General features: G+C 40.0%; 1 protein-coding gene across 2 annotated transcripts in view; it reads right to left on the reverse strand.

The window, feature by feature from the left end:
* The window catches only part of sstr1b (somatostatin receptor 1b), a 26213-nt gene extending 14810 nt beyond the window's left edge, over positions 1 to 11403 (reverse strand). Inside the window, exon 1 of one of the 2 annotated variants that reach the window (XM_032544478.1) lies at positions 11098 to 11403. The gene's annotated coding sequence lies outside the window, so the exon portion shown is untranslated. Of the gene's footprint in view, positions 1 to 11041 lie in introns of both variants that reach the window. The other variant, XM_032544477.1, reaches the window with a different exon arrangement.
* Positions 11404 to 14405: the final 3002 nt, after the last annotated feature.

Below are 14405 nucleotides of genomic sequence, written 5' to 3' on the forward strand. Positions count from 1 at the left end.
ATAGTCTAGCTAGCTGTCTGGATTTACCCTGCAGAGATCTGAGGAGCAGATAGTCACCATTAATACCACTGTAGTTCAGAATGCAAACACAAAGAAAGCAGATGGTAACAGACGTCCGGCCGAAAATGAGGGACATCCAGTGGAAGGAAACATCGTCGCTAAAGACTATCTTTCCTAACCACAGATTGTTATTGTGGACGGCTAAAGTTAGCCAAATTAGCTATAGCCTCATTTAAGTTCAAACTTGACACCATCCAAGTTGTGTTTGAAATTATTCCCTTTTACAGAAATTGTGCACTATATAGTGTGTTTGTCATTTTGTAGTGGTTTAACAGTGTTGGGAAGCATAATTTCAATATATTTTGTTACGTTACTCAGTAACGTAACAAAATACATAACGTACTCTGACTACTTGGATTACTACCACATTGAATGGCATTTTATAAGTGTAGGAATGCGGCCATCAAATACTGCAAATGAGCGGCCTTTTCTTTCTAAACAGTGGAAATGTAACATGCAACATACATATACTATATAGTTTGTTGTTGTCAGTACCATGTAATGATCTCGGAAGCAGCAACCTTAAACACAGGCAGTTCATCTGATATTTAAGCCCGGAATTTATCCTTTCTTTAACTTTCTTTAACATTATTGCCACTGTTTTTTCACCCACCATGTCCTACATTTACAAAAACATTGCAAGTCTCCCTTTAGTAGAGATTGTGACCAGCAACACTTTTGTCGTATTGCGCCCGCTTCTCACGCCCCCATACCTGCCCGCTGGCCTCTCATTAAGAAGAATATGAAATATGCACTATAATAAAATCCCGCCCCAGACATATTTGACCACCGAGTGAACGTTCTTGCGTGGTTTGTAGAAATGCCTTTTAGTTTGTGTGATGTGTGAAACGACACTAAACCAAGTTTACATACTCTGATACAAACTGATTTGGACCAGAGAAAACAAACTATAGGTGTACAAAAACCCCCATGTGAATGAAATTCTTGAACAATGAACATGAATGAATTTTGTGAATGAAAATGTTTCTCATCTGGATTTTATCTGGAAACACTTAAAACGACAGAACTGTATAATTAAGCATTGCCACACTTTTCACAAATAACACAGAAGCCATCAGTCGTTGGTCATGACTTCAAACCAGATTCAGTATATCTTAAGAGGTTTAGCATTAATTATATTAAACGATGCAATTTCTAGTAAGAAACCCATTCATCATCCATTAAAATAATAATTCCATGCTTTTATATTCCATTGGAAGGCAATTTTGTTTTAATTTGTTGCATCATCTAGCTTTTGCAGGGCTTTGCCAGTTTAAATACAGCATTGATCAACCCAAAACATGTAAGGTGCTCGGCATGCACAAAAGTGCATTTAGAATTGATTTCCCAAACATCCGGTTTCTCTTGAGGAAAAAAAAAAGAACGAGGAATGAGTTTCCCTAAAAGCTTTAATTAGATTGCCATGGTGGTAGGGAAATTAATGAAATATTACAGATGGCTGAGCCTGGCTGAAGTCTCCTGAGTCAATTTAAGAGGGGGAAATGGCTGTGTTAATTAATTTATGTTTACTCAGTTGACACCCCCACGCCGGCATCTCCTTTAAATTAGGCCTGGAAGTGCTGGACATAAGACACAATTATTTTAACAATGAACACTATAAGTTAGAGTAACTTATAAAACACACATTAGTCCTCCAGAGGCCTCAAAGACATTTTCAATACAGCCATTTCAGAATTTAATGGGAGGAGAAGAGGGCAAACATGCTTAGAGTGGAAGAACTGTAATGCCTTCAGGGTGTCTCAAACCTTTTATTCGTTTTCAAAGCTGTCATAGATCTATGCTAATGGATAATATCTCCATTGAGGTTATTAAATGCTTTATTTGTATAAATGTATATAAAAAGCCAAAAGGTGCAAGACTGTCTACTAAAACGATTATAGACTTCAGTGGTAGAAGCTCGCTCTAGATGTCGGTAGATGCTAGATCGGATCAGCTAGACGGGTCGATGTCAACGGCCTTATGGCCCGCCTTATTCCACCTCTGATTGGCTGACCCCGGTATTCTTACCATATCCTTGACTTTTCACTGACGGGATTGCTCTGTTGCCGCTGGAAAATCCATTCGTGCAAAAGTCTTAATCTGTAAAGTGACTATTAACTAAAGATGTCAGATTAATGTAGTGGAGTACACAATACAGAATATAGAAGTAGAAAGTGGCATGAAAAGTAAAGTACAAGTATAGTACTTGAATAAATGTACTTAGTTACATTATACAACTGAAAACTACGGTGTGAGCACAAAGCAGATTGTTGCCATAATTAGGCTGCAATCAAAGTTTGCAGAGTGTGAGCAGTTCGTTAAACACAAATTGATTTTTGAGAGGAAAAGTTTTCCTGTTTGATTGTGTTTTTGAAACATTATGAAAATCCATCCAACAACTGGCAACGTTAGCTGACATAACAGGCGGAGACGCAGGGGGACTGAAATGCTAATTGCGGCTTGTTAGACCAAAAAAAAAACATGCAGCTAAATCAACTTCAGTAGAAGAGAGATACAAAAAAAAAAAAAAATATATATATATATATATATATATATATATATATATATTACATCAGTGTTTTCATTGACATTAAGCAATCACACAAGTCTGAAAAAAACTAAGCAAAGGAAATCCTACTGCTCACTCAAATCTGACAATTTGTAGCTTTAAAATATCGATTACACTGATGCAAAACCTGTTCTGCACACACGGACCTCTCAAATCTGGATGTTTCAATTGAAATCCAGATGTGTGTAGTGCTTTCTTAATAGTTTTGTCACAGATTAACTTCCACACACTCCCTCCCCCTAACAACTGCAATCATGGAAAACATGCAAGAATTAAATCCCCCTTTCAACACCATGCATATGAAGCCACTCGGATAGGCATGCCAAACACTCATTTATTAATCACAAAAAATAATCTCCAAATGGAACAACACATTCTGGTGTCTATATAAAATACAACAGCTTTCAGGCCGGAGAGTGGATTTCACTTTGTGGCAAAAACTAAATACTTTCATCCAGGAATCATTTGGTCCTCAGTACTGTCTCATCTTTTTCCTCAACTTAGCAGCACACCACCCCAACCCTCATTCACCTTTTCTAGCTCCCAATCAAGTCCTACATCAAATATAAAATCCTCCTCCTCACCTACAAATCCCTCCATGCCCTGGCCCCACAGTACCTTTACAACCCCCTCCATCCATACACCCCACTCCAAAACCTGCGGTCCTCAGACGCTGGCCTGCTCTCCATTCCCCACAACAGACTCTGTACCTTCAGAGACAGAGCCTTTAGTGTTGCAGCCCCATCCCTGTGGAACACCTTCTCTGCAGATATTCAAAAAACTACATTGACATATTTAAAAAACTCCTGAAGCACCACCTGTTTACCACAGCCTACAACCTCATTTAGATTTTTAAACATAATGAGTTATTTTACTGCCTGAACTTAACTGTCGTTGCCACTTTTTCTGGCTAAACTCCATTACCATCTGGCGGGTCCTGTTGCCAGCTCACACCCGGTGTCACATGACCAGCCGGCGGTCTCTAAATTTCATGGAATATCATAAATTTAGTTGTGCATACCATTTTTGTATGATACCATAGGGACCCGTTTATGAGAATGCCTTGAGCGGCTAAATACAACCAGCAACTGCCCCTTTGATTTTATTGCACGATAGACTGTTCACGTTACAGTGCTTTAAGTTACGTAGTTTAAAATACTTCTCTTTTAGGTATATAATACATGGTCTGTTGGTGAAGTAGCATTGATCACTTTGAATGGAGATACATACATACATACATACATACATACATACATACATACATACATTTGTCCCCAAAGGGGATGAAAAATAATTCAGCAGAGGCAGAGATATATTGACAAGAAGGTGGGAAATCCCACGTAATACAAACCACAATTATTTTCTAATCTTAACTAGTTGTTTTGGTGTCCAAACTTAACTGTCGTCACCACAGGACGGTCACTTTTTGTCAGCTAACCCTAACATTAACGGCCACATCACGGAGCTCTGTACCCGGTGCTCTGTACCCAACTCACAGTCGCCATTTGTCAGCTAAAAACTCACAGGACTGGTTGTCACACGATCGTCCGACGGTCGCCATAAACTCACAGGATATCTTGTTGAGCGTAACTTTTCATACAATATTTCATCAGTTCCTAAGAATGTTTTCAATTCTTCCCATATTCGTACATAAGTCCTCAGTCAAAATGAATGGACTGTATTTGTATAGTTCTTCCCAATAACTATTTCCCAGAGAGAGAAAGAAAACGTGTACTGTGAGGATGAGAAGTAGGGTAATTCTGCAGGGTAAAGTCAAAATAAACAAAACAATTCCCTTCAAGTACCCATTCATTACAGTGCACACGGCACGGCAGACTACAGCATGGCAGCTTCTTTATGTTTTCCTCAGAGCCTCAGAAACCAAACAATACTCCTGTCTGAAATAATGATCCATTATCCATCCAGGGTCTGCTTTGGTTTTAGTAAGTGCACTAAGTAAGCTTAGTATTCTTCATCGCCTAATTTAGACTCAAACTGACTCGCAAGGCCAGTGACGTCGTGGGGGTGGAGCTGGACTCTCTGTTGGTGGTGTCAGAGAGGAGGACGCTGTCCAAACTACATGCCATCTTGGACAATGTCTCGCACCCACTCCATGGCTTGTTGCTCAATCACAGGAGCACTTTCAGTGATAGACTCATTCTCCCACAATGCACCACAAAGCGCCACAGGAAGTCATTCCTGCCTGTGGCCATCAAAGTTTTTAACTCCTCCCTCTGAGTATCTGACACACACACACACACACACACACACACACACACACACACACACACACACACACACACACACACACACACACTCAGAGAGGTTCAAACTGGACAATATCATCTGTATTATCTGTTTTGTGCAATAACACTGGCCTGACATGTGTGCAATTCTCAACTACTACAATTATTATCATTATTATTATTTTACTTTTCACCATTGCAATTCCTTAATTATGTTAATTATGTAAATAATGTATAATAACATTCCTTTATGTAAATACCGTACATATCCAATTCCTTATATTTCTATATTTCTTTATTTGTATTTCTACTCTATTTATAATATTTGTGCAACTGCAACAAAGAGTTTCCCTACGGGGATCAATTAAGTATTTCTTATTCTGATTCTGATTATTTCCATTTTAACAAAGAAATCTGAAATTAATCAAATTGCCACAAACCAGTTGAAACATTGGCACACCTAAGCCTGTCCAAGCCTTCAGGGTCCTGCCCCCCCGAGCAGTCCCACCATTTCCACTGTCCGCAGGCCGGTCTTGATCATGGGGATGTGATGAAAATTGACAAAACCTGTTCCCCTTTTAAGTAAACGCAAATTAAATGCCATATTTTGCCAAACACAGAGTTAATGGGATAATGAAAATTGGCATCTCCGTAAATTTGAGTTTTTTATTTTTGTTTTTGCGTGTTTTTTCTGCACCTTTTTTTTCTGTTTTGGCAATTATATCGTTGGCTGGATTATAAAATGGAGGTTTCAGTGACATGTGGGACAAGAACAGGGCATGAACCCCGGTCTCTTGGGTGAAAGTCCTGTGTTCTTCGACTCATCTAACTACCTAACCTCTTGCCTCCTTGTGCAGATTTTCAGTCTTTCAGACTACTCGCTACAGTTGTCACTTTTAATATATATTATAATACTATGTCATCTCACTGCGCCGCGGTCGAGCTGCTGCTCTTCCCAGACGCTAAAGGTTTTGCGTCGGTATCCAATGCTGAGACACTTTACAAGTTGGGTTGAAAGAAAACGATTATGAAAGGCTTGTGCCATGCAACAACAGTTTTAATAATAAGTAATTGAATTTGTATAGCACTTTCCAATGACCCAAAGTCGCATACAGTTTTGACTTACAATTCCTCATTGGGCCACAGAAACTACGATCTATAGCTTTAATACAAGGTTCAGATTTGCCACCACAACTCCAGATCTTCTATTATGCACAGTTTCAACAGTGCACCGGGAGAGAGTGTAGCAACATGTTGCCATCATATCTTTCTCTCTCTCCCAGTAAAGAGATATGTATATATATAACTGCTTGGGTACACAGAGTTCCCAGCCCAGTTTTCATGGCAGTGAAATAGTGACGTTATTTAATCTATTGATTTGTGTACAGGGACACAATTTTCTAGTTTTTTCCGTGGTGGTGAGCATCCATTTTAATTGTATTTTAATAGGAAGCATCTTTCATGATAACAGCACGATTATGGTACTGAGCAGTATTGAAAAGCTGAAAATCCGCATAAGGAGGTTGGTTGGTGGTGGATGGGTGAAACAACTTCTTCTGAGACCCAGAATCGCGTCCCACGTGTGGCCGTTTTTTTCCGCGTTCTTCTTCTCCTAACCACAACCGTCCCGTTGTCGTCGGCGTCTCCGGCTTGTGACGGTTCCTTTTCCCCACTGTTCTTTTCCTAACCACAACCGTCCCGTTGTTGTAGCACGTTTGTGTGTGGCATTTCATTTCCACGTTGTTGCATCTACCAGAGCAGCCCAGTGTCATGGCAATTGTTGCCAGCGAGTGGCGTTTCATTTCAACCAGAGCAGGCTGCTGGAGCCCAGTCTCATGTTAGTTTGTGAAATGGTCACATTCCCATTCCAACTGTGTCCCTGTTGACGAATTAATAGATCAAAATAACGTGACCATTTCACAAACTACCGTGAGACCGGGTTGGAGTCCAACATCTAAACGATTTCCAGATGTTCAGGACATCACATCATAACAACCTTGCTTTTACCAGACCATGAGAAGCAGGGTTCTGCCCTCTCTCCCTAGGTCAGAGGTCAAAAATATTGGGGCCTCCGTCTCACAAACATACATGATCTCAAACAGATGTCCTCCACAGCACACATACACAGTACATATTCTGTAATGCATTGACTAACAATTACGTCACATTTATTTATGAGAATACAGCGTTGGAAATATGCTTACAAATATAGGAAATATTGAATAAGATAGAACACAATGTAATTCTTCTTAATAAAATATCACATTCGTTGTACATTCCACATTCCACAGGAAATCAACTTGGGTCCATTTAGAATGTTTATGTTTACAACTGGACAATAGTCTTCAAGACAGCTCATTCTGCCACTAAAAAAACTAAAATTCCTGTGCTGGTTGCATGGTATCAGAATTTTGGATGGTCGCCATGGAAACAATTGGACAAGGGCTGGGAAAATTGGCAGAGCAGGCAGCCAAGTACTCTGATCCAATGGAAATCAAACCGGGAGGGGGGGTAAATCAAATTTCGGGGGGGCAGTGCCACCCCGTGCCCCTCTTTTAGTCCCGCCCTTGCATGTAAATTTGAAATTAATAAATGATCAACGGATCTAAAAAACTTGATGGAGATTTGATTTGAAAGAGTGTTGCTCTGATACTCAGCGTGCCTGTGTTACTGTCTGCTTTTAACCATTCATCAAAATATCAATAACGATCCACGGTCACTCCACACAGCCGGGAGGCGAACTCCTCTTGTGTGTGTGTGTGTGTGTGTGTGTTTTAGGGGGGTGGGGGTGAGGGATTGACACTTTAACTGACACTTTGGGCAGTAGTAACACAAATCGCTCACTAAAATTGCCTACGTTAAACAATAAATGTCAGCTGGGTGTTGTGATTGATGATCAAGGGGAAAATGTCAGTAAATTCAAGTTTCGCTTATCCTGTGCAAATGCAAAGAACAAAACACAGAGGTGGTGGCAGGAGGTTTGGGGTACTTTTTAAATCACCCCCAGTAAGACTAAGTACCTCAGTCCCCTAGTAATCTGGATCAACGGAAGTACATTTCCAAGCTAACGCCTGACATCCTTCCGCTCTCTTGGTGTTGCTGTTCTCAAACTCCCTTTGATGTTCAAATTAAGCTTCATGAACCATTAGTACTTGTTGACCCAACTAGATTGCGCTCTTTGTTTAAAGAAAAAAGGCACAAAGAATTGCAATTCAGTGTGCAGAGAGCACCATCCATTGGGCGCAGAAAATACGCAAGATCTAGCATATGGAATATGTACAGTGCTGTTTAAACTGTGCCTTGGCCACTCTAGTCTGTCAATGATCAGCTGATCGATAATCTAATTGACATGCATGCTGTTGAGTCCTGCTGACCTGAACCAGCTGCAGTCCAAGCAGCATGTTAGTGCTGACACGCACTAGCCTACTGACTAGGGATGTAACTATACAATCAACTCACGCTTCAATACAATTCACAATTTTAAGTTCACGATATGAGTTTCTCACAATTTTTTGTGACAGAATGAAATTACTTCAAAATATTCCTTCATTTATATAAAATGTGTAAAACAGCAGCTCTGTCCTCATATCAAAAGTGCAACTAAAAAAGTATTTTATCCTATTTCTATCCTATTTTATAATTTTTTAAAAGTATTTTATGCTGAATAACAAAAAAAGAGCTGAAAGAAAGGCTTATTTATTGCTAAGGCAATATGGTTGAATTAAAAAAATTTAATAACTTTTTAAGAACAACTTTATTTATCAGTAATTTGCTGTTAAACGACAAAAAGAGGAAATACTAGATGGCAGAAGGGAATTTTACAATTACATTGAATGCAACACATGCCTACAGAGCCGTACACATGCTTTCTCAAAGTGCAGTGAGTTTCCTCTGTGTCTTTAGCTGCAGACTTTATGCTACGTAACCTGCTATGTAATGTTAGCTAGCATCACACCCTTGGCTGTTTAGAAAAACTGCATCGCGATTCATTTTTTATGTCAATCGGGTGTAATCTTGACAATTATAAAAGATTTTTAACCGAATCACAATGCATTGTTACATCCCTAGAACTGACTGAGAAAAGTCTGCCTTCTGTCTACTGTCTCTCTAACAATCACAGAGCTGAAGAGAAGATGATCATGACATCTGACCCACTCGGATTCTCTGCCTGCCTGCAGTGCAGAGCATGCCTGATGCTAAAAATGACACAGTGTTGATGATGATGATTACAGCTGCTGCTGGACATTCTACATGATGATGCTGTAATGCATTTCTACCACTGTATTGACATGCCTGGTAGGAAAGATGGACAGCAATCACAAGAATTCATTTAAGGATTTAGTATTTTCATTGGCATGATACAACAGCGTTGCTGAGATTAAGTTGTCATCGAAACGAGAGAAAAAACTAAATGACTATTTGATGTTCCATTAGTTGGATTTTGAGCTTCTACTAACTACTTTTTATTTTATATTTTAACATGACAATTAATTTCTTGATCAACTGATCAATCATTTGGCCAATAAAAGAGTGAAAGATGTCCAATGCAAGTTTGGAGAATCCAAGGGGACACTGTCATATTTCTTGCAGCAAATCATCACTAAAGAAAAGCAAGAAGTGGGGGATGTATTGGCATTTTTGCTTGACAAAATTTATTTTTCTGTTATTCTTATCAGCTTGATTATATATCAAATGAAACTCTCACAACAATTGCTTCAGTTGTGATAATTGTCAGTAAAATCTCTCAAAAAACGTCAACAGGTACAAAGGTACAACAGCAAGTGGTGCAGCGCGTGCTTGGAAACAAAAACCCGTTTTAACACAAACTGAGCATTCTAGATATGTAAAGAATTGATTGAAGGACTGTTATATTAGACTGCTAAACCGGCAACTCGATGTATACGTACTAAATATAGTCTCTACCAAGGAAAGTAAACATGGTGTTAAAAGGTGTTATTGCATTAACAATACAGAGGTTTGCATTCAATTTCTGTTTCATGTTTTTTCATATACTAACATTATTATGGAAGTGTTATTTACAAGATTGGTTCATCTATATACAGTACACACAGTGTAAAGATATAGATATGCCCTGCGTTTGTAACATTTATATACATTCAAATCATTTTAAATACATCTAAAATGGAAAGAGTCTGTCTGTCTGTCTGTCTGACAGACTGCTGTTTCTACACGCCGCGCCCTGCTGATTTTGAGGGATTTTTGTGAAAACTCTGATCAATACATGTAAACAAATAATGCTTTGCTGTAATGACAGGTGACTTTTAGCAGCTAGCACCTAGCCTTGTTCAATGTGCTCCGGGCTGTGTGGACTTTTGATGCGTGTGTGACTTTGTCTCTCCCCCTGACCCGCCTTTAGACCCCTTTCATGTGTTCCAGGACCTCCTGATTTACAAATGCATCTCTGAATACAACACATGGAATGTACCTAACTCACATCGTAATGTAAAAGCCATTCCCCAGTCTAGAATATGTTGTTTCATTTAGTTTAACCCCAACCATCTGGCGACCCCCCCAGAAACTATCCCACGACCCCTTTTGGGGGATCCGGACCCCAAGGCTGAGAACAACTGATCTAGTATACTGAAGTGAAGTGTATTCTCTTATCATTGCTAGCGGATGCAAACATTGCAAGACCCGAGGAAGTACCATAAGCTGACGGTTGTTGAGAACGTTGTAAGCAGCAATACCGGAGACCAGGTACGCTTTGAATGGGCACTGCACTACGTACACATTTTTAAGTACATGTTTTCACCCTCCACTCCTAAAATCTATGTTCTCCTATAAACGTGATATAATAACTTAATCACTCTAGACAGTAGCTGTTTTTTGCTGTGCTTCAAAGAATACTCCAGTCCTACATTTGGCAGGTCTGATTAATGACTTCCACTGAGCAAATTATAGTCGCATTCTGACACCAAGGCACAGTAGGCTGGTTTGAGCTTGTCACTGATGAAATCAGTGATGAAATGGCCATACTAAAGACAAACATTTTGAATATTAGTTTGGGCTGGCATTTGCAGGTAATATTGACATTCTCCAAAAAAACATCCATCATTATATTCAAATAGTATCATAGAAAATTGAGAGGAAAAAAGCCAAAGTTCCAACTGGACCTGTTCGTTAACACCATTTTGGTTGCATTGACCTTCACTGAATCTGATGATTAACTTTGAGTCGTGCAGGTGTGCATTGGTAACTTACCGTGCGTCTGTGGCTTCTGAAAGGCTGCTGTCCTCCAATCCTAATCTCCAGGATGATGAAGATGGCCATGGTCAGTATATCTGCTCTCCGCCTCCCTCTCTCTCTTCTGGAGTGTGAGAATCTTGTCTTTTTCTGTTTCCCCTCTTCCCGTTAGAAGCAGTGCGTCTGTCAGCATCCACTGGTCTCTGTGCTGCTTAATGCCGCTACGCTCTCCTATGCCTCTCTAAACAATCTCTGCCCACTCTTTCTTTCTCTCTCTCTCTCTTTCTCTCTTTCTCTCTCACTCACACACACACACACACACACACACACACACACACACACTCTCTCTCTCTCTCTCTCGCTCTCTCTCTCACACACACACTGTCGCCTTTGTCTCCTATACATTTGTTTTGGTTGCGCAATGACATGCTCGCTCTCTCTTTTTCTCTCTCTCACACACACACACACATACACACACACACTTTTACCTCCTATCTCTCCACTGTTTCAAGTCTTATCTCCGAAGCCTGATGCGTTCTCTGAGGGACACACAACCCACTCATTTCCCTGAAAAATACATCTGAAGAAGAGATAAAAAAAGGAAAATGATGAAAGTTTGATTAGCTGAAAACGGGCTGTTGCAGTGATTTTTAGAAGAAAAAAAGACAGCTGGAAGATGAATAAAAATGCAGACAGATGGCAGAAGATTTGAATGCTATAATTTCTTATTGCTGTAATGGAGACAGTTAAAAAAAAGGAGTTCAAATTAGTCACAGCCAGCATTGGAAACTGTTTGGATAAGGACAGGCCCTTTCAAAAAATGCATGGCAGGTGATTGGATGATGTGATCTACCTATGAAACTCTATATCCAGCCAGTCGGGAGAAAAGCAAAAACATTTTTTCATCAAGAAAGGCCTTTTGTGCCATTCTTTCTTCTTTCAATGAAGAGTACTCTCCAGTTCTGATATAACTGATGCAAGTAGCATCTACAATACGTATGGTCCCACACAACTAAACCACTGCATCATCTGAGGCCTGACCACATGGGTTTTGTTTCTCTTGAATCGAGCCTGCTGGACACAGCCCGAGATGAGAAGATGAAGGTTGATCTTCAAACTCACCGGAAGTATTCTCACCTAACAATTGAGGCAGAACAAAAGTATTGGAGAACGGGAGTGCTGACAGTGAAGATAGGCTGCAGAGGTTTTGAAGCCATGTCAACCACCAGGCTGCTAAATGGGATGGGACAGGCACATCAAGTCCTGGACAGAGGGTGCCGAGTGCCGAACTGTCTCTAGCTGAAAGAAAAAGAATAAAAACTGGGCGGTAAGATGACCAGCAGCCAGCAGGAAGGGTAAAAGAAGAGGTTAACTTCTCTCCATTGAGCCTTGTTGTTGTGGGCCAAGCAACGCAACACAAAGGAAGGAGGGTGCCCATCTGATAACCCCAGCAAAGCAACTGGATAGTAAAACTACAGTGGCCAAACATGGCAAACGCACTACAATGGCCCAAAATACACACAATCTTGCTGCAAATACAGAACAAGTGCAAAGATGCAAAGTAAAAAACACACAAACCCCCCAAAAAACACATGCAACATAAAAATGCTGCAAATACAGAAGCTAGGAGAAACACTGCTGGAGGTAACAAAAGAGAAACTCACACGTGCATTCTATTAGCGTCCTGCATTCATGGGAGTTGACTTAATAGCTCCTATACATAAAGTGATGCTTTACACTTGAGTTGATCCACTTTTTGCAGTGTAGTCTTTGCTGCAGCTGCATATAGAGTACCAATCAACCATAATCTATTGTCAACCTCATATATCCCTGTAAATGTCAATTAATGCCTGTTTGTCCAGCTTCTAATCCCATCCAGCCACGATTTGTAAAAGATTTATTACTTTTTTTGGCATTTTGTTGCAAGTGTTTGATATGTAATATCCATGCACAGTACATTTGCTATAGCCATAGACCCAGGTAGGCCTACTTAAATTCAGACATCCTCACCATTTACTGACCATATAGGTCTAATGTTAAGGCTGTTCACTCCAAAAACTATAACGACAACAATGAGAGCACACACACTGATGAATGAGTGGCGCCATGCACATAGTACACTCATACAGCAGAGATTGCCATGTAAGATTACATGTATGTGTACTACCACTATAATATCCTGCATAATTCTTGAACTTGGGTACATTTTATGAACCTAAGTCTGTGCTGCCGTCTCTGCGGGCGAGGATTTTAGATCTGTCCACAGCACCTGAACAAAAACACTGACACATCACCGTCAGTATGATAATAACATCCAAATCATTCCCTCTCAGGGGTTTCTGTCACACTTTTGTGAGAAAGTTTCAAAATATTAATATTTTAAAATACAAAAAAATGCCATCAATAGAGCCGTAACCCCACCTAGTGGAATAGTCCCACCACGCCACTGACTCTCCGGTGTGGAACAAAGACACTTCCATATTCCTGAGTGCTGTGGTTCATACATTCAAAAGTTAACTATTTTATTTCTGTTTTACAGAAGCGTGAAGGAAAATAAAATCCTCATTGACTGTCATCTCTCTGCAATAACATCTGCTGTGTCAGGTTGTGAATTTGGATGGTCTGGAAAAATTGTGTGTATTCAGCATTTTTGTGTTACATGTATTTTCAACACATTGACGCAAAAAGTCTTTAGCGTCATATTTAGACGCTCTGGGTCGGGACTATTGGCGTCATGTTTAAACACACTTGGTCAGGACTCACGGGGTCACCTTTTGACGCTCTGGGTCGGGGCGTGCATTTAACTGACATGCAGCATGAGAATAGGACAGCTTAGTTTTAAAAAAAGAAAAGAAAAAAAGAGGTGGTTACAAACTGTACATTTCAGTGACATGCGGGACACAAATGGCACACAAACCCCGGTCTCGTGGGTGAAAGTCCTGTGTTGTTTAATCTATCCAACCTCGTTTTTGGTCTTTCATACTACTCGCTACTATTGTCGCTCTTAATACTACACGATCTCCCAGCACCGTGGTCAAGCTGCTGCTCTGCCCAGTGTGTTCCACACAGATGCTAAAGGGTGATTATTGTGTCGCTATCTGATGCAGAGAGACACTGACAAACAGTGAATGTAACACAACCGTAATACAACTTTTTTGTCACTTATTACATCCAACTTTGCAACACAGTTATACAACAGCGACCTTATTTATTGATATTGACTGATTTTAATTTCAGTTGACCCAACACCAAAGATTCTTTTGTACCTTAATAATGTTTCCAAAATCATTTCAGTGGTTTATTAACTTGTTGGAATGAGACATGAG

Source organism: Etheostoma spectabile, chromosome 19 (genome assembly GCF_008692095.1).
Source record: "Etheostoma spectabile isolate EspeVRDwgs_2016 chromosome 19, UIUC_Espe_1.0, whole genome shotgun sequence".
NCBI lineage: Eukaryota > Metazoa > Chordata > Actinopteri > Perciformes > Percidae > Etheostoma > Etheostoma spectabile.